This window comes from Macrosteles quadrilineatus, unplaced genomic scaffold (genome assembly GCF_028750875.1).
Source record: "Macrosteles quadrilineatus isolate MER2022 unplaced genomic scaffold, UCM_ALF_1.0 Scaffold_4__1_contigs__length_99947679, whole genome shotgun sequence".
Classification (NCBI taxonomy): Eukaryota; Metazoa; Arthropoda; class Insecta; order Hemiptera; family Cicadellidae; genus Macrosteles; species Macrosteles quadrilineatus.
Genome location: NW_026542597.1, coordinates 57380502 through 57403769, shown reverse-complemented (window position 1 = coordinate 57403769; position 23268 = coordinate 57380502).

Sequence of the window (23268 nt, the reverse complement as noted above, 5' to 3'; positions counted from 1 at the left end):
ACGGGAACGAACGCCCGCCCCTCCCCTCCACGGCCACGCCCCCTCCTCCTCGGCTAATAGAATCACTCGCTCTTCTGACTCCACCAATCAGCGGCTCCTATTATCGGATCCTGTGATCCTCCCCACCACTCGCTGGCTCTCTGCGGTTTAAGGACAATCTATTACATCTTCACCTCTTTTATCCTTTCTTTCCGTTTTGATTTGTTAAGTAATACTCCATAGTCTCACTGAACGTCTGGTGTTCGATCGTTCATTGCCTCTAGGTTGCAACTAAGTAGCAAGACTTCCGCTGTGGATGTAGTAATGCTCTTTATTACAGCGAGACGTCTGTTTTACAGTTCAACTTTATTTCGCCGGTGTCTCTGCTCGGAATGAGGGTAACAGCAGTGTCTTGTCCTAATTCCTTTAAGTGCTTTAGTGAAGAGGCTATCAGGCTATCTAGACTATATCCTTCTCTCCTGAATGTCCCACCGCAAGGAAGGAGCTTTTACAGCTACAATTATTATGATCGTGGTTGAATTAAATCAAACTTTAACATTCTTAATCTAAAGCTAAAATACATCACCTATCTCATTGAAAATAATGAAAAAGGAAATAAACGGTATCAGCATTCTGACACATACTTTCTCCCATAAGTTTGTCAACAACCTTTATCATGTGTAAGCGGTGAGAGTAAATATACGGAAATGGGATTAGTAGAATTTTGTTCAGAATTTAAAGGACTACATACTACATTTTATCAAAATTGTTCGGGCCATTTTTGTGAAAATCCGATTTTTCCATTATTTTAAGGGGGTTTTATGGGAAAATAACATTATTTACAATAACTGTTGAACCGTAATTTTTACAGAAATCGGATTTGTACCATTTTGTTCAGAATATAAAGGACTATAACGTACCAATTTTTTTCAAAATCGTTCCAGCCGTTTTTGGGAAAATCCTATTTTTCCGTTATTTTATGGGGTTTTATGGGAAAATTCCCATTAAAAATCTAAATTTTTTAAAGATGAAAAACCTTCTCAATTCCCGTACGTAGGAGGGACCAAAAGCTCGTACTATGTTAAATTTAAACCGGATTTTTTTCTAAAATCCTATTTTTCAAACTCTTAAGTAAAAATGTCACTCCTATCTTTATTAATTCAAAGATTTACACATTTTTGAATTCACATAGCACTTTGGAGAAACTTTTATCACTGTATACTTTATTCACATACAAGACTAAAAATTCAAAATGTGGTATGTTACTAGTTTTGCATGCATCTACAGTACTGTCTTAGGCCTATTTCAACTTCATTCTCTGCTCATTTGATGTAAGTGCGGATTATCTTTGAAGTGAATTTTGGATAACCATACTGTATATACCATTATTGGTATCGTATCAATTCTAGCTACATTTCTGAATTTCTCGACCACAGATAATGTCATTCTGTACATGTTGTAACCATCGTTAACAGTATTTTGACAAATGTGCGTGCTTTCGTCGTAATCTGTATTTAACATGTTTACGTTTCCTATAGTATATTGTCCCTTTCTGACGTGTGACGTGTGACCCTCACGTAGTCTCTAAACAGGCCCCAGAGCACGTAGCCTCGGCCGGGGTTACACTACGACCCTTGATCTAACCCTAACTTACACCACACACTCGACCCTTGTAAGCATCGGCAACGTCTCTCAAAATTATTCACAAGACACAATGATTTATTTACATATCGGGATGTATAATTGTGATTGTTTTCATGTGTAACTACACACACAAATACATATAATAACAAACATAAAAGTGTGAATGAACATAGAAATATGATTATAATAAAACAAAACATTTTTAGATGATGTAATAACTTTATGATTGGCTTTGTACATCCACCGTTTTTACTTGTGGATTTTTACGTAAAAGAGACAATTATTTTCTCCTGTAGGCCTATATGACTGAAGGAAAGTGTTTAGACTCTTTGACAATTTATACAATAGGCAAGCATCCAATATTCAATGGAAGAATGGAGTGAGGTGCTTGCGAATGCGTAGGTTCTTGACTATCGTACTTTTGAATACATAAACGCTGTATTCAGCACTACAGCTGTTTATTTAGTACTGAATATTATATCACCAAGAAAAGCTGGGACCAATTTTAAACCAGCAAAATTACTTTTCTCAATATTGAACCAGCAAGTAACTTTCTAAGCACTAGATAATCAACTAGACACTACTAACCTTCTCAAAGCTAATGCTCACCCAAATAAAAATAACACACAAGTCTTATTGTGTAAATACTATACAAACTTGTAAACCTATAGACTATTTTTAATCAAACGAGTTTGCGAACCAACATGATCGTTGGGAACGAAGGGTTCTGGGACGTTTTGATTTTTTGCTATTTATTTCCAAACAATTTCTTAGAGCTTGAAAAAATAGTATATTGAAACATTGTGTGCCTAATAGTTACAATGAAAATTAAAAATATATACATACATATATAACTCATGTACTTCGGTTTCCACTATAAACTGTTCGTCCCTTAGTTGCCATTAGCTGTTTGGGCTATTAATTAACAGCTGTGTCTAAGGAACATGCCAGCCTTAGTCACTAAAACTACAAGATCGCGCCACACATCCTATACTCATCTCCATTCATACTTGGCTTAAAATACCTACGTATGGTCGCCATTTAAAGGAAAAGTAAACTATAAAGCATGTGCTATTCTTATGAAAAATAAACCGTCGTAGTTTGTTTGTTTATGGTTACATTTTCATTGAATATAGTGTGTTTATTTCATACTAACCTTTTAATAAAAGACATTAAAAATACTTATTTTCCAGAAACCTTCCCGTGTCATCAATCATAAGTACTCATTAAAATTAATGTTATTTAAAAAGAGAATACCATAAATACGACAGATTTATGGGAATAATTTGATGAAAACCCAAGTTAAATGGAGATTCGCTTAGTCTGAAGGTTCGCTGCGGCTGGGTTGTTTTATAATATTGTTGAATGGCCCATGACTTAAACTAATAGGCAAATATAAAAACACGTTTAGTCTTTGAATGCCTACAAAATTGAACAATCAATGTTTCACTATAGTATATGCCATGGATATAAATAAGTCAATAAGTAAGTCAATAAGTCATTTATTGGGCCAAATTGACAATACTTGCATTAGCCAAGTCAGTACAAGAAAAATAAATTCATTACATCAACAAAAAAATCCTTACTGTAAAAAACCTTCTAAAGAGATAAGAGAATGAGACGTTGCTTCTGTAAATTGCACCTATTGTGAATAAACATGGAAATGACGTTGATCCATGATATTTGATATCTCACAAGATTTAATTAAATTCACATATTATATTTTCCTGTATATTTGCAAACGAATTATGACATTTATAGTATTTTTCTGCACGGTTTCATCTTTATCATTGTTACACTAAATATAGTAAAAGTGCTATAGGTTGATTATCTTATACATTAAATAAAAAGCGTTTGCAAAACTTATGACAGCTAGCCTGACTATACTACTGGACCGAATTACAAGCGGGTCGTACCAAAAGAAATGTTATCGGTCCTATATGTGCAGGTTTTATTTGTATTTTGAAAATATTTATGTTAATTGGTTCAAAAATGGAAATTAAACTGTTCTTATGGAGATTTTAACATAGTGCCAAACTTTGAAGCTTACGACAGCCACCCTGACCGAGTGGCACTGGACCGATGATTTACTCGCGGGTTGTACCAAAAGAAAGGTCATATATCCTATGTGTGCTGGTTTTATTTGTATTTTGAGAATATTTATGGTAATTGGGCCAAAAATGGAAATTCAACTTTTCTTATGGAGGACTTTCTTATTAACATGGGACTAATTCTATATTAATAGGCAAGCATGTTTTGTGAAAACCTTTTTTCTCAGTTCCTGTGCATCGCAGGGAAAATCTACGCATACTGTTAGAAAGATATTTGCCTGTAGATGTGTATAATCCCTTTATAAATTAAAATACTCCCAAAAATAACTACAACAAATTAATTTAAAATAAAAAAAAATAACACGGGTCTTATGGGTTGCCATGTTGGTGACGAAATAACAACAAAATATAAACAGAAAATAAAAACAAATGGAAGAAATTCCAATCACATCTTTTATTTCCAGCGTGGGGTTAAAATAGAGAAGTTTGCACAATCCATACATTTGGTTGAGTGTTTAACATCGGGATTAACATCGGGACGAGCTCTAGTATTATTATTAAAAATATTAATAATATTTAATACATAATGCTTGAATACATAATGGACAATGAAGTAAACTATACAATTTATGTTGTTTATAAAATTATAAAATAACTGTTGCCAGGTTATTTTTTCTTGTTTGTTTTTAAAATGCACTCTGCTTGCAGTATTATCCCTTAAGCAATAAACTGTATAAGAACAATATAACTGCATATATTTTTTACTTAATTTCCATTCCGAGATCCATTTTATACTTATATTGCCACCTCTTGCTTTAGAAACCCACAAAATCTCCATTGGTACTTGTGACTTGGTGATAAGTTGCATTATTATATTATTTAGGTTTTACAGTACTAACTTAAATTCATATAATATACAATCAATGTTTATATTTCATTACAACACACTTAGCTTGGAAACTACTTTTTAAACTGCGCATATCACGTAACGCACCTGGGAGTTTTAACAGTGAGCATAACGCATATATCACACCAGCATTATCACAGTTGCGTGGAAAATTATAAACAATGATACATTGTAGGCGACATACTCATCAACAATGGCAGGAAATTGCGACAAGGAGAAAAACACGCAAGCAAACTGCACAGCGTTCATACTGTGTGCTCAGGTTCCGTTATGTTTGCTCATACTGTAGTTGTGTTTGAATATTTAAATATTTAATGTTTAAAATTCTTGTGTTGTTTTTCAAAATTGTATACAGTTTTATACTCTTTAAGGAGACTTTAGATTTATTTTACCTAAAGGTAAAGGTCATTGAACCCTTGATGAGGCAGGAACATTTGTGTACTGTGTGACTGTATATCTAATTCAAGGACAAACGCTCTATTTTTCAAGGGATGTACTGGTATCTTATTTCAAGGGTCGAGGAAAGGGTGCAAGGTTTTTTCCGAACGCTTATGACGTTATTTTTGGGTTTTCTTTAAAAACAATTTACAATATTCTTACCTGTGTCTTTCGAATATGAAGATTTTAACCTAATTAAAAAAGACCTAAATATTGACGAAACGATAAAAAATTAGAAACTACACGTTTTAAATAATAGCGTTAAGTAATGTTGGTGCTAGTATGTCTGTTCTCCATTAAAAAGATTGTGATAAAATAAAATAAAAATGTATATTGACAATAGTCAAAAGTTACAAATTGCTACAATGTATTACAACAAACAAGACTTATTTATTACTATTAGTAAACAAGACTTATTTATTAAAGTACTTTTAATAATGCTTATGTACAAAGGTACATAGGTATGTATACAGGTTATACAACTTTAATACAAAACCCCAAAACCGATCTAAGCATATTGCACTTCTGCCCAACCCAGTTATTAATGGAATTTTATGCTAAATAACTTCGGTATGATGTTTAGGAAATGTTATTAGACACTTTAAATTATAAACTGGGATTAATACGTATTTTGCTAATAAAGAAATGATCAGTATAAAATAAGGTCTGGAGGTAAAAAGAATACAAATGTTGAAGTTATTCAGTAAATATAATACACATTGAAGTAGATATTATAAGTATTTGTTGGTGGTTTAAAAATTGTGTAAGGTGCTAAGTTCTATTGCACTTCCACACAAAGTTTATGTTTTCAGATGTTGTTCCCAACGGTACTTAATTTACTTGAGTAATTATTGCAGATAAAATACGCAGTCGTCTAAACAGAAATGATTAACATCGTAGTAAATATAAATTAACACTAGAAATGCACTACCTGTATCGAAAATGCAATGTCCTTGTTTTGTCAGAATCGCCAATACTTTATTAGAATGGAGAGTTAGCTGTTAATAGAATATGGTATCACATAGGTTACTGAGGTGTAAGTTTAACTACAATAATTATACATAAAATGGTTTGTAAATGATAGATACGAGAATGATAATTTGTTTTTGACTTATTTGGCCTCGACTCGTTCTAAGGTTCATATATCTCAATTTATTTGTTCCTGTTAAATTTCTCTGACATTACACAATCCTAAACATTTGTTGATTTCAGTATATGTGTCTCTCAAATTGACCTATTTCACTTATCTCGACGTGTTGTTCTAAGTTCAAGTTCTGTCCCCTTTGAATGCGACATCAGACACTTTTTGAAATTTCATTAAACTTGTCTTTCAACAGTTATACATTTTCTAAACAATCTTTTAATCAGCATAAACACACTACTACCGCATATATCTAAAAATACATACATTAAAAGTAATTGTCATGACATACATTTTCAAACCATCAAAACTTTAAACTTACAATCAATTTATCAAAAAGTAAATTACCCAAATTGCTAAAGGGATGGAGAGTGTGGTGGTTCATAAATGCATGCATGTGGGCCTACAGCGGAGTCTTTGCCAATCTAACTTTGGTCCCTTTTGGGTTGGCTTCTCCCTTTACCCTACAGTTTGAGCTGCGTAAAAGCCCCTCTGAAAATCTACGTGTTCCATCCTAAACTAGTTTAACCACCGACGGTTTAAACTAGTCCTTTAAACCTTAACTTTACTTTCGCCATTTTTTTATTATATTGAAATGAGAAGTGCATAGTGTGGAATAGGTTATTCTTTTGTGTTGTTAGTAGATATCGTATTTGCCATTTATTATTTTAAAAGTCTTGATTGTTTTAAAGTTGCATGAATTGTTTTAATTTATTTTCAACATTATTCATTTTGATGAATAAAACACAGCGTGCATTAAAGATGTTTCTTATTATAGATGTTTATACTTTTTATTGCCAGTTTAAAGAAGACGACGAACTTGGCAGGAAACACACATTGTTTAGGTACGTATCAGCACGGTGTACAGGTTTAAACTGTTTTAAGTTGTTTTAAGGCACTTTGGGCCAATTAGGCAATTATCAGGGTTCCACTCTCAGAGTTTTAAGTTAGTTACTTGCTCGTTTTACAACAATTTAGCTCGTTTAGATGGCAAAGTTTGGTAACAGTTAGTGGTTGTTGTGAGCCTTTGAAAACATGTGACAGAATTTTATCAAAACATTGCATGGGTACCTGTGTATTTAAACTGCTCACGTTTATAGCCTACTAGCTGTAACCCGCGGGCTTTGCACCGTTTAACTTCTTAATTTTCAAGATTATCTCGTTCGCATGGCTCAATCACGTCCTGGTTGAAGTTTGTTCGCTACGCTCACTCACCTTTAGGTTGGAGCTCGTTCGCTACGCTCACTCACTTTTAGGTTGGAGCTCGTTCGCTGCGCTCACTTGCCTTCAGGTTAGCTCGTTCGCTACGCTAACTCGCCTCCAGGTTGAAGTTCGTTCGCTACGCTCACTCACCTTTTGGTTGCAAATTAGCTGTTGTCATAAATGTAAAAGAAATAATAGTGTTGCACCCTGTTGGTAATCCTTGTAACTTTAATGCTATTGAACATCATAGAACAGAACCAACTTGTTTAACTGAAACAGCTGTTAAGATTCAATAATTCCATTTCTCATAAGGTTAACATGGGAAACTCCAGAGCCACTGGGGCGGAGCCCGAAAGGATTTTTGAAATAAGAATATGCCTATATGTTAATCGGGAATGTGAGCTATCATCATGCCAAATTTCAGCCCAATCCGACCAGTATTTTTCGCGTTCACTTGTCACAAACATACATCCATACATCCAAACTTTCTTATTTATAATATTAGTAGGATATAGGCTTAGGAAGTCGTGTGAAAAAACAGGAACATTTTCATAGTTTGAAACTGTACCCAACCATTCTTGATTATTACATACCTACCCCAGCAAATCTTAGTTAAAAGTCTTAAATTAATTCAAGCCTCACCATTCACTAATTTTGCCTTACAATATGCACCCTGTATTGCTTGTGTCATACAAAACTAATCTAAAGTACATGAACATACTGGTAACTTTCAGACCACGTTTTGGCGTTTGGAAAATTTTTATATCCAAGCTAATTAAAAATATATTGTGCTATGAAATACTTACTTATGTACAAAATAAGTACTATTAAATGTGTTGCTATTGCTTCCTTACAAAAATGTAAAATGGCTGAAACAAGATTTAAAGTATTCATGTTAGCTGCCAAAAAGACAAACCCTTCAGAATATAAATGTACTTTAATCACAATGACGCCACTTGAAATCGTAGTGAAGATGGGTGATTTTATTATGTGTGGTTGATTTGTTGTGTTATTAGGTAGTTTGGCAGTGCTGTGCTTGTGTGGTTGAGTTTTGTGTAGTTAAGTAGTTGGTAGTGTTGTGCTTGTGTGGTTGAGTTGTTGTGTTGTTAGTTAGTTAGGTAGTGTTGTGTTTGTGTACTTGTTATGTTTTGTATCACGGTCGCCCGCGCACGTACGCGAGTGCTCTTTGCTATTGTGTCCAGGAAGCGGTGGTTACGCATTACGCAACCTCCGGATAACTTTATAAATATGTAAAACTGTGAAGCATTAATTGCGTGATCACTTTCACTTTTAGCACGAACATGAGCGCACACGCACACGCACACTGGCATTCACACACTCACACATACGCACGCACACACACAAGCGCAAGCCGAGGGAAAGCGGCGTAATTATGTTCCATATCATACGTTCACTCGACCGTGCCAAATTAAACTAGAGCTAATTGACTGGTTTCTGTTTGTAAAATTGAATAGAGCAACATTTCCTGGGAACCGCGGCCTGTTGCGATCGCCAGCCTTGGTAACAGGAGAAATAGCGCTTCTAGTGCGGTGTGTGTAGCTCGAGGAACATGATTCGTAATGCTGTATTGCATTATTGTGGGGTTCTGGGATTGGAAATGCAAGACATTGATGTTTGGTCTTGTGTAATAATTTTCTTGAGGTATAAATTGTGCGTAGTCCTTGGCACTCAATAGCGGGTAGAAGTTCTTAATTGTAATATTATGCTATTCACACGATTGTGTCTGATTTTGGGAATCATAATTTCGAAAATTATATGTTGTTACTGTAAGGATTTTATTCTGCTGTTAAGAACGGTGATTCCTAAATTCCCAGATGAATAGATGTATTAAATATTATGGGCCAAAGGAATTAATCAAGAGGTGCATATAGTGGTTTAAGTAAAGAGGCAGTGTATAGTGTGCGATCTATTGCTCTAGAGCATCTAGGATTCCACAAGTTTATAGTAGTTTCTAAGCACGTTAGAAAATGAAACATATGCTTTTATTCTGTTTTCTCAGGCGATGTAAGACTTTTCAACAAGTATTCTGGCGGGTTTCTCGTCAAGGGTGTGTGACATTGGTTATCATGAGTTGGCAAAACTCATTACTATATAGGAAAAACCAAATCTTTTCAAATTTATTTAACGTAACAACATGCACATGGATCATTTGAACCTTGGTGGAGATGGCATTAATGCAGTGAACTTGAATTCCAGATTCAAGACTTGCCATTGGAACTTGACTAAATTTGTGACGTATGAAATAGCGTGACAGATTTTTATCTGAAGAAGAACTAACTTTTATTTTGACATCACAAGTTGTTCTTGGCAATAAGTGCTAAACTTGTTGTAAACCCTTGTAAGGATTAACTTTGGAACCCATTTTATACGAAAAAAAACATTATCCCCTCACGACATGGGTAGGTTTGCTTTTACGTGTAGTCTACGTATAAATTTGATTGTCGAAAATTGAAAAGTATTGTAGTTTGAAACATATTGTATGGGCTACAACTGTAACAAAAGCTTTCCACGTCGAAAATGAATTTACTAAACCACCCAAGTCCTGCCATTCTGGTTATTTTTAATAATCTTCTGACACACCCAAACCTAAGTATTCTAATAAGTTGTTCTTGCTACTATCTTATTTGTGTATTAGTGATAATGTAAGAGTATTCGTATGAATATCAAATTCGAAGGATGCTCAAGGCTAGTAATGGGAATTGAAACTGCACGGATGTTTAAACCAGGGTGTTTTTGTGTCATATTTGATAGTTAAGCTTCTAAATTATTGAACATGTTTTGATGGGATGTGCTACCATTGATTATATATACTCAATAGTGTATATAAGCAATGTTACCACACAGAGTGCTGAGTCTCTGACACAGTCATCAATGTGAAGACGAGGAGTTCCCTCGCACCTACTTGTACAACCGACGAGGATGTACATTGTTAGGACGAGAACACAAACCAACTATGTAACGTTTATGTAAGCGTGCGTGTTCCATACAAGCAATTTTAGGTGGAAAAAAGTGGACGGACAATGAAATGATTAAATCAGATGGCCGCATTAGGCTCACTTCCCAACGCGGAGAGAGTCGAATGGCTTCCCATCGTTATCAAGAAATGCGATGCGAGAGGATGGTTGCGGTTTATAACACTATCAGAGGTTTCCTGTGTCTTGCGTGCGACGAGCGACGAGCCTCCCTTACAATGTTACGAACTTCTTACCCTCCGTGTAGTCACTGTGTTATTAAACACTTTACGTGACTGCTTGGTGTACACTACATTTCACAAATAATGTGCTGCTTACTAACTTGTATGAGATTAATTAACAGCTGTGTCTAAGGAATATAACGGCCTTAGTCACTAACAAGACTACATGATCGCGCCACTCATCCTACACTCACCCTTCACTCATATTTGGGTTAAAATACGCACATAGTTAGTCCCATCTATAATTGATAATTGAGAGCATTTTTGCGGATTTGAAGGATAACAGAGACCTGTGAGATTGACTGTAGATTTGTATGCCACTTTTCTATTAGTCGACAGTTTAGAAGTTCCAACTCTTAACGGTTTTGCAATAAAGATCACTTAGCTCAAGGCAAGAGCTCAAGTCACTTAAGCCTAAAGGAGACCATGGAACCATAGGACGATTTTGACATAGGAATTGGGTAAACAACCATAACAATTGTATACAGTGCTATTGAAAAGTCGCGAAACTTTTCAATCACACTGCATAATAGCATACCTTTATGTACAATCTTAGTTGTTTGGTACAGTGTACAAAGCAGCAATGCAGAATTCAAATTAAACTCGTTTTCTATTCGACAATGATCACCACACAGCGGTTCATTTATTGGTGTCCATCAATAATAAGGCGTTCGTTTGAAAGTGAATAGCTTAAAAATATGCTTTAACAACTAAACATTTGGAATTACGCGTATTTTTTACATTTGGTCACTAAAATGGTCTAAAACAGTAAGTTATCTCTATTCCTATAGATATCAGAGAACTATCAAGTTGTACCATCTATCTATATTGCCAATTTTATACGAAACTTACTCATAAGACAAAGATTTGTTTAAATTATTCACATGTTCGATTGGCTGAACATTGCAGTCCTACCGTGGTTAACGTTCATCGGCCAAAAGAGTTCTTTTAGTCAGAGTAGGCGGGCGGATAAAAATAGTCAGAACAGCTAGTCAGTCCCTTCAATCGCAGCTTTCTTGTTGCAATATTTTAAAATTTATCAGGGTAACCAAAAGGCCCAAAAAACCAACCAGTTGAGTTCTCACCTTCAAATCTGAACGTTACTGGTTCATTCCCAAGTAGAGGTGATTCCAGTCCCCTATGCCATTATTTGTCAATGAGTTATCAATTAATTATGCTGTCTTAGAAGAGGTTGACATTAGATTGCAAGAGGGCCGTTTTCTCACAAAAAGTCAACAAATGCGTTATGAGACTCAAAATAAACACAGCTCAGACGTGTTGGTGTCTATTTGTAGTCTTTTGCAAAGAATTCCAGAATACCCACCAGTAGTCCTTGGATACAATTTACAGTGTCCCCAACAAACCATCTGTTTCCTTAAATCCTCATGTCCTTGTGTCAGATAACACAGAGAAAGGCTGCGCGGGCGTGCTGAGTCCCGACTGATCCAGTTGATCGGTGTATTTATTATAAGGCTACAAAAACACGACCGAGACTAATAAAATGGCGTCCGCTCGACCAGCACGACCTTCTAATTAAAGAGCTTTCTACGGCGATCCAGTCTGGCATTTTTCTACTCTTAGCCCGACCTAAACTATACTTACACAGATAGACCAATCGCCGGCCACGTCGCCATCTTGCCACGAAACGGATGACTCATTCGTAAATGGCTATTTCATATGGTGTAATTTAGTATAATTACGGACAATGTCTTTGCAGCGAAATAAAATTGCCGGATCGTGAGGTATAAGGAAAATTGTCGGATTCGAAATGAACTCAGGCATTACTCGATTTTCTATTTAATTATATAGGAAGGTCGCCGAAGGTAATGACGGACAATGATACCTTGTGTTCAGATCCATTATTTAAGATAAGCAGAAACGCCATTTGTTCCGTAACCGGTGTTCCGAGGTGTCGTGAGATCGGGGAACGATTGTGCGAGACGTGGACCGGCGGATCTGGACCAACCTTGGTGATTATAGTCAATGCGAGAGGTTTCTTCAGCGGTACATTGGAGCCAGCTGATTTTTGAAACAATTATACTGCCATATACTGTAATTTAAATTTTATCTTTCTGTAATCATTTTGAAACGCGATCAAAAGTAGATAAGTTGGTAGACTTATATGTTATTGAAGTAGACCTCACGAAAATTGCTCGATAGGGATTGTAACAGCTAGTTTTAAATAGTTGGGAATTCCGATGCATTGCATCGAACCATTTCACGTGGTATACTATAGAACATTTCTTAATCGATTTTGAGTTAGTTAAAGTTGAGGGATTTGTTGTATCCTAAAACTTCAGGTTGCCGTTAATTCGGATTGCAGGATTCTATGAAAAATATACTTTTATTGTCACAAAGAAAGATTCCACAAGTTTTTACTCCAAATGTTTTCTCACTCAATCAAAGGACCCTATTTAATGATATACAACTAATTTATTATTGCCTTGTTAAGTTTTAAACTAAATATGTTAATTTTTCAATCAAATATATATTTTGTTTAACTTTTGCTAAAAAATTATGAAAATCTTTCCATTCCAAATTCCAAACTAGTATTCAATTCACTGCAAGAGCCTCACCTAACAAACTTAGAGCTGCAATTGTCACAACAAAGGGGCAATGATTGCATACGTTTCACAATAGACCGACTCATAACTGATAAGCATCACAATTAAACATCCATCTGTGAAACTATTACAACAATCAGTATAATGCGGCTTAAAAGCAGCGATAATTGTTGTAATAAGTCAGTAATACACAACTGCTAACTAAGCTATAACAATGCATTATTGTTCATAATCATGTTACACTACGTCATCTTTGAGATGTAAATACGCAGCAAAAATATACAATACCAGATAGCTGTAAACCATAGAGCGATGCGATGCGATACTTTTATCGATTTTATTCGACTAATGGACACTCGTAATTGAGAGCACTAGCCAGCTTTGTTCCTGCGAATTATGTATCGGAATAAAGTTAATTGGCTGATGGTTCCATTACGTCACCAATGAGCCAATTAGTGTTTTAATGTAACGCCAAAAAGTGCGGTGCTGGAATACTTTTAGCCCTAATGGACGGAACGGAATGTATAATTCACCTGGCTTCATGCATGTACCCGTATCCGCTATTTGTCCACATGCATGCATTTACCTATTTTTATGCAAATACAAATCATCCCGGCGTATGTTATCCGCCACGTCTGCTCTTTTAAAGGTTGTGTACATTTTAAAACGCGTGACGGGATTGATTGGATGTGATTTTTTGCTGTTTTATTAATTCAGTTACGCGAGTGAAGTTGTCACCGATGAAAACTTTCCGCTTTCAGAGCGAGTTGTAAATGTGGAAAAGTCAAACGCGCGCTCAATTTGTTGGCAATAGTTTGTTGGCAACTATCATTTTTACATTTACAATAACTTTAAACCAGTTTGAACTCATGGTAATAACGTACGAGACAACATGTAGGTATATAAAAAAGTTGATTATGTTTTCTAATTACTTGATTAGATATACTTTTTCGTGAGTTTATAAAAAGGTCAAATTTGCTAAAAATGATGTTTTCTTTGCCATTATCATAAACAAAACTGTTCTAAACCAACCTAACCTATACGCCTTGGTAAGTGGTAGTTGAGGACTTCTGGAATAGATAAGTATCGATAACGGTAAATCAATTTTTATACAGATTAAGTATTTTAATCGATATATATCGAATGAAAGTTATCCGATAATATATTGTAGGTTCTTTGCGAAACTGCCAAAACAACTTCATAATCTCACACATTGAAAAAGATCAACAGAGATTTGAAAAAGCACATATTCACTGTTTACAAAAAAATCGTCAATTAAATCAGTAAATAAATCACTCGAATCACTCAGTATTTCTCTGAGTCTTTTTTTATATCAATTACAAAGTCCTGTAAACATGGAGTGATGGCTGGAGTCGGAGAGAACGTTTACGATGTGTCAAACGCCTTGTCAAAAGCCGAATGTAAATGGTTTCCCATTAAAATTGAAAGAGCCAGTTAGACTGTGTTTGGCGTTTAAAGCCGCTAAACGTGTATAATTGAACGTGGAGCCAGCCTTTGACGGATTACACGACCGGTTGACTCCCTTGATGACGTCGGTTGTGGTTAAGGTGACGTCACAATCACATCTCTAGTCGCAGTTTTGATCAACAATAACGTCACATTAGGTGACAGTTTCGATCTTTGGTAGTTAAACTACCGGGTGTATCAATAAACGGTATCAGCATTCTGACACATACTTTCTCCCGTAAGTTTGTCAACAACCTTTATCATGTGTAAGCGGTGAGAGTAAATATACAGAAATGGGATTTGTACAATCTTGTTCAGAACTTAAAGGAATATAACATGTTAAATTTTTATCAAAATCGTTCGGGCCTTTTTTGGGAAAATCCGATTTTTCTGTTATTTAATGGAGGTTTTATGGGAAAATTACATAATTTACAATACCTTTTAAACCGTAATTTTTACAGAAATGGGATTCGTACCATTTTGTTCAGAATATAAAGGAGTATGACATTCTAAATTTTTATCAAAATCGTTCGGGCCATTTTCGGGAAATCCTATTTTTCCGTTTTTTATGGGGTTTTATGGGAAAATCCCTATTGAAAATAAAAATTTCGAAAAAATTAAAAAAAACTATCAAAATTGTAAGGACTATAACATACTATGTTAAATCAAAACCGTATTTTTTTCTAAAATCCTATTTTTCGTTATTTTATGGGTTTTTTATGGGAAAATAACATATTTGACCATAACTTTTGAACCGTAATTTTTACAGATATGGGATTTGTACCATTTTATTCAGAATTTAAAGGGCTACAACATACTAAATTTTTATCAAAATCTTTCGGGCCATTTTTGAGAAAATCCGATTTTTCCGGTTTTTATGGGTTTTTATGGGAAAATCCCCATTAAAAATCAAAATTTCAAAAAAATGAAAAAAACGCCTGGAGATACCATAGATTAGAACCTACATACCAAATTTCATCGAAATCGGACCACAGGTGTAGTCTCTAGCTCTGTACACATCCAGACACACAGACACACACACACACACACACACACACACACAGACATCACTTCGAAAACCACTTTTTTGGGTCCAGGGGGACCCAAAACGAATATATCCACTCAAAACTCAAACTCGAAAATTTTGACGAAAACAATACTTTCTCCATATACTATGGTATAGGGGGAGAAAGTAAAAATCAGATTACCAAATAAGGATATTTGTTTGAAGCAAAAAATTAATCAATTAACCTGAATTTACAATACACATATTTAGTTAACTAGAATAATTGTTCAAAATTCTTTCCACTAACTTCAATACATTTTCACAGCGTTTTTTTACACTTGTAACATTCTTTTTTGCAAGATTTTTATTGTTGTTTAAGCATCAAATTCTCTTGCGATTGCTGCTCTCAACTGCAGAACGACTTATAAAAAAACTTTATTTTTAATTACTCCGCAAACAGAAAAGTCTAACGGTGTAAGATCACAGGACATTGTGGGCCAAACAGAGGATTTGAAGCCTTAAACAGAATGCAAAAAGATTGTTGCAAGTGGAAAAAACGCGGTGAAAAATGCATTGAAGTTAGTGGAAAGCATTTTGAACAATTCTACGTGTAAATTCAATTCCTACGTGTAAATTCACTTTCAATACAATAATAATACAAATAAAATTGACTTATTAATTATTATATGCTTCAAACAAATACACTTAACTCGGTAAACTGATTTTTGAAACACCCCATTTCTTTGGTTTGGTGACGGGACAGAGCCGAGAACATAAGACATTGATGCCTTTGATTTAAAGTTTTTCGGGTTTTTACTGTCATAAAATGTCATAAACTGTCATAAAATGTCGCAGACTGTGTCTCCGACCCGAAAAAATCAAAGCGATGATGTCTTTAATAACTATATATTCATTGTCTCAACCTTAGTATCCCATGTGACTTGGAGTCATTTAAAAATGTTTTGAAAAATAATATTTTTTTGGTTATATACCTAATATAGATTTGTTGTTTCTTAATGTAAGCTTTAACATATGAGCAATTTTAAGGATGATTCAAATGATTATAATATAACCCAACCAAATGTATGATGTACTGATATTAGCATGGGATTTTTAGAATCATCTTCTTGTTTCCTTCCTTTTTCTTGATACAAGAATTTGAAAACTATTTTACTACAAAAAGATAAAGATTAATTGTAATGTTCAGTAATGAATTAGTTCATCAAATAACAGTGTTTACTAATTCAACTTTCAAATTAGTGAATGCTGCTCTGACAACCATGTGTTAATTTCCTTATCCTCATCAGTTTTGAAACAATGTTTCCAGTTAAGGTGTGTGCGTGCAAAACCTTCATTATGAATCTCAAGGAAATTAGACGCGCGGGAACCAGACTCAGACTATTGAATGTAAATACACAACATCTCGTGTACAATTGAAATATCACTATTTATATAAACTAAATGGTAAAACCAGAGGGAAATTATTCTAGTTAATCAGCTTGTTGGTTTAATTTAACAAATTTAATGGGTGAGAAGTTAAAATAAACTAAGTCACAACCAAAATAGGTTGGGACTATTTGAGTTTTCTTCGGAAAGGTACTTCTACATCAGATTATCAAGTTTTCCTTTCATACCTATGAAAAATGTTTGCACTAAACCGTCCATCCAATAGCGCATAACTTCTATAATGTGCCTGGATTATGACTTATTCCTAATTATAAAATCTCTTAGGGCTCTGCCATCTGTGCTATCTCAATTTACTATTTAAAACAGCGAAAGTTATTGCATCTTGTCTTTATAATTTACAATAATCCACTGTGAGAGCTTTAAAATTCTCAACGATTCTTAACTGATGTAAGAGGCTAAGTACTGCAAGCTTAAGTAAGAACTATTAAACACTCTCGCTCATAATTAATTCCTAAGACTATAGTCGTAATTAATTTTCATTATTGAAAAATATACAACAATTGGATCAGTAATTTGCAAATATACATCTATAACAATAGCTTAAGTGTGTTTAGTTGGCTGGAGGTTTTGGTCAGGTTAACAAAACGTCTCTTCAAAAGGTCTAAAAACCTTTACTCACGTTTGTGAAAGTATCTTAAGTATGTTGTGTTAACTGAAAGGTCAGTTTGGTGGGTAGCATATTTGGTGATGTATATGAAAGTACCTCAAGTATGCTGTGTTGGCTGAGAGGTCAGTTTGGTGGGAAGCCTATTTGGTGATGTATATGTAAGTACCTCAAGTATGCTGTGTTGGCTGAGAGGTCAGTTTGTTTTGTTGGGAAGCCTATTTGGTGATGTATATGAAAGTACCTCAAGTATGCTGCGTCAGCTGAGAGGTCAGTTTAGTGGGAAGCCTACTTGGTGATGTATATGAAAGTACTTCAAGTATGCTGTGTTGGTTTGATAGGTCAGTTTGGTGTGAAGCCTACTTAGTGATGTATATGAAAGTACCTCAAGTATGCTGTGTCAGCTGAGAGGTCAGTGTAGTGGGAAAGTACTTCAAGTATGCTGTGTTGGCTGATAGGTCAGTTTGGTGTGAAGCCTACTTGGTGATGTATATGAAAGTACCTCAAGTATGCTGTGTCAGCTGAGAGGTCAGTGTAGTGGGAAAGTACTTCAAGTATGCTGTGTTGGCTGATAGGTCAGTTTGGTCAGAAGCCTGTTTGGTGATGTGTATGAAAGTATCTAAAGTATGATGTGTCAGCTGAGAGGTCAGTTTAGTGGGAAGCCTATTTGGTGATGTATATGAAAGTACCTCAAGTATGCTGTGTCAGCTGAGAGGTCAGTTTGTTGAGAAGCCTATTTGGTGATGTATATGAAAGTACCTCAAGTATGCTGTGTTGGCTGAGAGGTCAGTTTAGTGGGAAGCCTATTTGGTGATGTATTTGAAAGTACCTCAAGTATGCTGTGTTGGCTGAGAGGTCAGTTTGGTGGGTAGCATATTTGGTGATGTATATAAAAGTACCTCAAGTATGCTGTGTTGGGTGAGAGGTCAGTTTGGTGGGAAGCCTAATTGGTGATGTATATGAAAGTACCTCAAGTATGCTGTGTTGGCTGAGAGGTCAGTTTGGTGGGAAGGTTATTTGGTGATGTATTTGAAAGTACCTCAAGTATGCTGTGTTGGCTGAGAGGTCAGTTTGGTGGGTAGCATATTTGGTGATGTATATGAAAGTACCTCAAGTATGCTGTGTTGGCTGAGAGGTCAGTTTGTTGAGAAGCCTATTTGGTGATGTATATGAAAGTACCTCAAGTATGCTGTGTTGGCTGAGAGGTCAGTTTGGTGGGTAGCATATTTGGTGATGTATATGAAAGTACCTCAAGTATGCTGTGTTGGCTGAGAGGTCAGTTTGGTGGGAAGCCTAATTGGTGATGTATATGAAAGTACCTCAAGTATGCTGTGTTGGCTGAGAGGTCAGTTTGGTGGGAAGGTTATTTGGTGATGTATTTGAAAGTACCTCAAGTATGCTGTGTTGGCTGAGAGGTCAGTTTAGTGGGAAGCCTATTTGGTGATGTATATGAAAGTACCTCAAGTATGCTGTGTCAGCTGAGAGGTCAGTTTGTTGAGAAGCCTATTTGGTGATGTATATGAAAGTACCTCAAGTATGCTGTGTTGGCTGAGAGGTCAGTTTAGTGGGAAGCCTATTTGGTGATGTATATGAAAGTACCTCAAGTATGCTGTGTCAGCTGAGAGGTCAGTTTGGTGGGAAGCCTATTTGGTGATGTATATGAAAGTACCTCAAGTATGCTGTGTCAGCTGAGAGATCAGTTTGGTGGGAAGCCTATTTGGTGATGTATATGAAAGTACCTCAAGTATGCTGTGTTGGCTGAGAGGTCAGTTTGGTGGGAAGCCTATTTGGTGATGTATTTGAAAGTACCTCAAGTATGCTGTGTTGGCTGAGAGGTCAGTTTGGTGGGTAGCATATTTGGTGATGTATATGAAAGTACCTCAAGTATGCTGTGTTGGCTGAGAGGTCAGTTTGGTGGGAAGCCTAATTGGTGATGTATATGAAAGTACCTCAAGTATGCTGTGTTGGCTGAGAGGTCAGTTTGGTGGGAAGGTTATTTGGTGATGTATTTGAAAGTACCTCAAGTATGCTGTGTTGGCTGAGAGGTCAGTTTGGTGGGAAGCCTATTTGGTGATGTATATGAAAGTACCTCAAGTATGCTGTGTTGGCTGAGAGGTTAATTTGGTAGGAAGCCTATTTGGTGATGTATATGAAAGTACCTCAAGTATGCTGTGTTGGCTGAGAGGTCAGTTTGGTGGGAAGCCTATTTGGCGCCATCAGTGCTGGGTTTCAACCACACAATGTGAGCCGATCTCTGGTCAAGCCAATTCGTACGTTAAATACCAGTTTTCTGAGAAGCTGAAACTAATGGTAACTGGAGCCCAAACTGCCACCGAGCGCCGCGGTTTTCAAGCCGCAAGAATTTAGAAACGGTGGCTCAGCCTGACAAGGCGGCAGCTGAACAACGCCGATCTCGAGATGGAACAGTCAGTGCCTGTATGATTTAGAGGTTATACTGACATAACTAACATGTGTTTTTCCTTGTGTCATAACAAAAAAATCTGTAATTTATTTTAGAGGTATTATTGCTTATCTCTTACCGATAACTGATACAACAACTAACCAAGTTGCCATAAAATAAGTTATTATTCTAAAATTAAGGTAAAAGGTGAACTAATGTTTAATTTTTTAAAATTTACTAGATCCTCTTCTTGCCTCTTTATATTGCGTTTTTGCGTTATTTATCTCTTATAGCGGGCAGTTGTCCAATTACGGCCATAAAAGTAGTTTTTTCTAAGGATCAAATCGGTTCTTTGTTTGAAATAATGTTTTAATGATAGTAAGTTTATGTCATGGTTCCCAAAATAACCTAACAATACTATTAAATATTTAATATTTGAATGGTTTTGTGTACTAATCTTGTTATGTTTGAGGGGTTTTTTTACCTGAGGACTGGACGAGATCTGATTCCAGACCCCGAAAAGTAGTGAACACTTTGTTTTTTACTTTTTGTGATCGAATAAGCCTACGATAATTTCTTAAATAACACCAAATAAGCGTTCTGATTAACAGACGATCACTATAGTCATACAGCTACAAATTCGTATTGTCTGAAAACAATTATAAATTAAACTCGATCAAACTTTAAAGACAGTCAAACATACATTTTGGAATACATTTTGGTCTATAACTCATAGAAATAATTCAAGTATCTCATAGAATCCGAATGTAAAAAATTCAGTCGTATCTTAAAACATAAAGATTTGTTTAAACAAGTGTATGAATGTAGCTTTGTTAATATTTTTAGTTTTCAGAAACACTAGACATGGACATCTTTTAACGTTATCTAATGCAGTTACTCAATTGATTTTTTGTGGATTTTGTATATACTGTATATATACTGTATATATATACTGTATTAATGGATATTGCTATTCTGCTATATAATTCTGACATATATACATTTATCATCAATCAATAAACTGTGCCTGAATAATATACAAATATTTATTCGAATCACTTTTATAAGTAGAATCTAACAAATGGTTCCTGGAAACATATAGACACACGCCCCCTTACTAATCCTAATTATCATAAAAACCTTGCAAAAATCTCCAGCTGTTATGTATTATAACTACTTTTATCTTGAGGTTATCCATCGTGGTTTCATTTGTCCTTTATATAACCACGACTTTGATTAGGGTAACCTTTACACCCACTTCTCCGCCATTGCCTTCGAAATCAGCTGATTGTTCAACAATGAGCGGTTTACAACATCGTGCACAGCTGTTTGGTCAACAATTACTTTTATTTTCCCTCTGTCTAGAAAATTATCGGCAATTTTCTATTATTGCTTAAGAAATAATAACTAGTAGTTACCGAGACCAGATCTAACCCTCATCGTGCTATGAAGCAAATGGTGTAAACTTGTTTTGTAGAATACTTTATTACGCTTTTTAAGTTTATTTATGTTATTTTTCATTCTATCAACAACCAAAAAATATATATTTATCTATCCCATTGCTCCAAATTCAAACATGTTTTTTGCTAATAAAACGTCCAAACCAGCAGACCAGATCTTACGTCTTTTAGTATAGAATAGACATTCGGGCCAGTGACGTAATGTGTTTATATTTTTGATCCATTCCGTTTTTGTTATAATATTCGTGGATGTTCATAACCCGTAGCGAAGGATAGGTAAAACTACTAGTTGAAGATAAGAATGTCAACAATAAACATATGTAATATTTTTCTTTCATCGACTGTTATATTGAATTCAGTGCCTGAATTGTGTTTTGGAGAACTTAACCATTTAATGGAACACTTACACGTTTTCAGAACCATTTACTGAATTTTAAAACATCCCTTAGTTGGATGACGATGCACAAAACCCAAAAAGCAGCTCTCAGTAGAATTTCAACAGTCATTTTTTCACCCCTAATACGTCACCATTACCCGCGCATTATCATTTTTCACCTGTTTTATCAGAGGGGTGTAGTTGGTCTTATCTGCTTGACAGATGGCACCTGCTGTAGCGGGCGACGGCTGCCTCACACAATGTGTAATTTTCCACAATCGGGTGGTTTTATGTCCGTAATACCACCTTGATCAAACCTAATACGTGCATTAGGACTAGGCAGGTGAAAACAAAGGTAGGTGTCATTACAGGTCATTAGAAATAAAAAGGAATGGCGTCAGTTTGAAAATGCTTATTGTTATAATGCGTTTTGTTGTATTTACTTATTGTTGTGGATATTAGGTGTATTAACATTAACACAAACTGCTATTATATTCAGCAATATTTGAATTATTCTAGCCACTATACACAATTTGTGTAAACATATAGAAAGAAGTCAAAATTCTGATTTATTTTATTTCAAATTTTCTGTACCTATATTGTATATTTATACCAACAAATCGACGAAGTATGATAGGCCTGTAATCCTCAAGGGGGTCAAGTACCATTAGTCAGTTAAAACTGCATTTAAGTCAAAATAGCTGGTTTACGTACTAAATTATCATTTTCCAAGAGCTGCAGACAAAAACATTATCATCCACATATTACCTAGCATAAAGGCAAGTTCTGACAGGTCTATCGTGAAACTATGTAGAGACTCGTTAAAACAAATTTCACTCGGACGTAATTTTCACCTTTTAAATCCAACTACTTTCCAATATAACAACAACATTGAAGAGCTGACAACCCTTGAAGTGAAATTATGGGATACTGCAATTTCAACATTGCTTATAGAGTGGCCTCATACCACCTTCCATTGCGTACCACACCGGTTGAAATTTTCTTTATAAACCAACTCTATGGTATACAGACAGTCAGACATGCATTCAAACATAAGTCAAAATGAACAATTAACATGTAAACTACTTATAACGTCAACGCAAACGTTTCTGCAAAAATATAAGTTCAAAATTTCATATCATAAACTTCAATTCACACAAATTTTATTTTGAAACTTGATTACACGCAAACGTAAAACATGTAATATCAACGAACAAGTGCTTCTTTTAAGCTGAATAGAACCGGTAAGCTGACAATAAACCCTTTACACACCCCTTCCCAAATAATACAGGAATTGGTAAGAGTTTTACAAATTTTAAACATCAGTTTTCGTCTCTCTTAATCAC